At 40.0% G+C, this 3,342-nt stretch overlaps 2 protein-coding genes across 7 annotated transcripts in view; one reads left to right on the plus strand and one right to left on the minus strand.

The window, feature by feature from the left end:
• The window catches only part of LOC111867165 (early nodulin-like protein 2), a 187,421-nt gene that overhangs the window by 61,213 nt on the left and 122,866 nt on the right, over nt 1–3,342 (plus strand). The gene's annotated exons all lie outside the window — the stretch shown is intronic.
• The window catches only part of LOC111867163, a 103,596-nt gene that overhangs the window by 9,186 nt on the left and 91,068 nt on the right, over nt 1–3,342 (minus strand). The window lies entirely within an intron of this gene.

A 3,342-nucleotide genomic window follows, 5' to 3' on the forward strand; every position in this document is an offset into this window, starting at 1 on the left:
ACTAAATATGATTGAGACTTGCTCTATCTGATACCCAATGACTGACAAAGATACAGTTTCCAAACAAATTGTTTAAAAAATGTCAAGATGATGGACAATGTCCAAAATAATAGTCATATTTAATTAATACATATATGAAGTAAAGTAATCAACGGCACACTGGGTTCCTGGTAAAATGGAGTCTACCATAGTTGACCATGGACTTCCTAGCCATGTCTGGCCTCCATTGGCTACTGCTAGTCAGCACTCACTTCTGCCTCAAAAATGGACATTCACAGGGTCCAACTTATATAGCCTCTGCACAGACCACACAGAAAACACATTTTCTTATATAGTATGCACTAAAATATACAGTACTGAAATGAAAAGATGAACAATATTACCGTGTTGTCATCTGTGAGCTTATTTCTCCTGAAAGAAACTAACACACACACTATTAGCATATTGATTTACCACAATATGCGTAATGTAAGTTTTCAAAATGTGCACCGCCTCGCTGTAGACAGTGTTCATATCGTTCATGCAGATTCTCAATCATATTCCCAGAACATAGGTTGCTGCAGACTCCTGCAAAAGGAGACGAATTTCTCACATAAGGCAGGTACAGTTCTTGGTGGAACTTCGCAGTTGAACACACTCTCCTTTAACATTCCCCACAAGTAGGCATCAGGTGGTGTAAGATCGGGGGTAGAGTTCTTGGCAGATCTTCACAGTTGAACACACTCTCCCTTTAACATTCCCCACAAGTAGGCATCACGTGGTGTAAGATCAGGAGAATGGGACGGGTATGGGAAGTGAGTACCACATGAAATGATTCGTCCTGAAAAGTTTTCCTGCAGCATGGCTAGAGATTCTCGAGTGGTATGGCTGGTCGCCCCAACCTGTTGATACCACTGTCTATTCATGTGAAGGCCCCTTGCACGACAGAACATTCTCAAATCCTGAAGAAATGGTCCGATCACCATGTCTCTGTAACATTCTTGGGTGACGGTAAGAGCATTGCCTTCCTCATTCTCTTTTGTCGAAACAGTTACTGGTCGACCAGACTTCCCCTTCCAATGACACAGTACTCTACCAGAATGGCAAAATTTCATAACAATAAACAGCATAACTGTGTTACCTGGTGCCATATTATTAAATCTCTCTTGGAATTGTTCTGTCACCTTTTTCAAACTCAGTCCCCCTTCACGACCACTTCTGTATGAGCGGAAATAATACTCAACTATGAATACTTTTTCCTCCGTCAAGAGACCCATTTCCAAAAACAACTGCACAACACAACTTCCTTTTCACTACTGGGAACACGTGCAGCTGGAGCTATGCCCCATCGACAAATGCACAGCGTGTTCGAGATGTGCAAGTTTCAGCACTGAATATTTTGGTGCATACTGTACTTGCCATTTTGTAGCATGACATATCCACTGTGGCAGACCGCATAGAAAACAGTACTTCCAACAGTTCTGTTGTTGTGTACTTAAGCAAGGCTGCAGTCACATGATGTTTACCAAGCCACTGCCTAGTAACAGGCATTGCTTCTGATTCTGCTAGTCTAGCTTTGAGCCCTCATGCCATAACATTTTATTTTCAGACACATTTGTACAATGATTTACACCATCATTTGAATGTTTTTAGTTAAAGTTAAATACTGCTGATGTACAGTGGTAAACTGTGAAGTCAAATCAACAGTGATGTGCCCAGGTTGTCCTAGAGCAGGTAGAGACAGGAAATAAAAAATAAAAAAATTTTCTAAGCCCTGTCTCAATTGATTTGTACATCATAGTGGTACATCATATATGGTCAGTGGACACATAATCCACCAAAGGCCTGACAGTCTCAAGGTCTCATTGAAATGTTCTGATTTTGATCCTGGACCAGATCTATGTGAAGGTTTTTCTGCTCACAGACTGAAGCTACCTCTGCCAAAGATATAAGATTTTGGGACAGTGAAGAATAGTAAGTATTCCCTCCACCTCTGATTTAGAGCCCATGTTAACCTGTAGGACCCGATGTTGACCTTCACTCTCATAATTATCTCATCAAAAATAACATAATCTGCCCTATGGGTGCTCACAGCTCAGAAATTTATTTCATGCCCTTGCCTAGGTGGCAGAAACCAGGAACACTGAACAGATCATACTTGAAGCCATTAGAAACCAACCATAATCCACTTTCATTTGAATTTTACAGGAATCAATTTTGTAAAATTTTCAATACATAAAAAAAAGGTAGATAGGTAAAGCTCTGAACAAACAAATCGTTTATCTCTGTCCTGGTTTCGAAACTATTTATATTTATATATGACTGTTTATGACCTGGTCAGCCAAATATAGCCCCACTTTGTTCTGAGAACTGGAGAGGAAATATTCATCGGTGCTTGCAGAGCTTTCAAGGAAGTGTGACGTATTCAGGGATTGGTTTTCAGTGGTGAATTATCAGTTAGGAAGTCAATGTTGGATTGTGTAATATTTCTTTTTCACTTAAAAAGTTAGTGTCTGACTGTCATATATTTCTTTTTATACTATTTTGTCTCGGAAGAGGTATAAACCCACTGAGCCAGTATTACATTGTGAGTAAAAGGCATCTTCGTCACTGTGACTTTCCGTATCAGTGTCAGACTGGCGCCTTTTCGACTATTACAATTATTATTTTTTATTGCTAGTGGTGTGGGACTAAATCCCTTGTACTGCTGCCACTTCTGGCCTATTGTACCATACTATTACAGTTATTTTGCATCACTATTTTGCGAGTCTTTATCAATCAACATAATTTATTCGATTTTGCTGGAAACCCCCCTCCCCCAAGATGGAACCTCAAAAACGTGCCCGATATTCCAAAATTCTCGATGCAGAAGAACTGGAGGAAATATTGGTGGAAGAGGAATCTGATGAAGAGTTAGAAGATATCAATGAGTTCATTGAACCTCGAGCAAATATGTCGTCGTCATCATCATCATCATCATCATCATCAGACAAGGCAGAGGAAACAGAAATTAGGTTTCGTAATAGACGACCCAGGGATTTGCCAAAGGTACTAGACTTCACTGGTCCTCCAAGTGGAATCAACAGATCAGCTGCTCCCCATATAAATGCACAGTCCTCTCCTTTTTCCATTTTCATTCTGTTTTTCCAACAAATATTCCAAATTTTTTTACAAGAAACCAACAGATATTTCCACCAATTTATGGCATGCCAAGATGCTCCAGGCCCTTCTGTTCAACCGCCTGACGTCACAATTGAAGAGCTATATAACTTTTTGGCAATAATTATTCAAATGGGCCACGATCAACAGGACACCCTCAAAGATTATTGGTCAAGAGATGAGCAATACTACACTCCATTCTAC

The sequence above is a fragment of the Cryptotermes secundus genome, unplaced genomic scaffold (assembly GCF_002891405.2).
Source record: "Cryptotermes secundus unplaced genomic scaffold, Csec_1.0 scaffold451, whole genome shotgun sequence".
Classification (NCBI taxonomy): Eukaryota; Metazoa; Arthropoda; class Insecta; order Blattodea; family Kalotermitidae; genus Cryptotermes; species Cryptotermes secundus.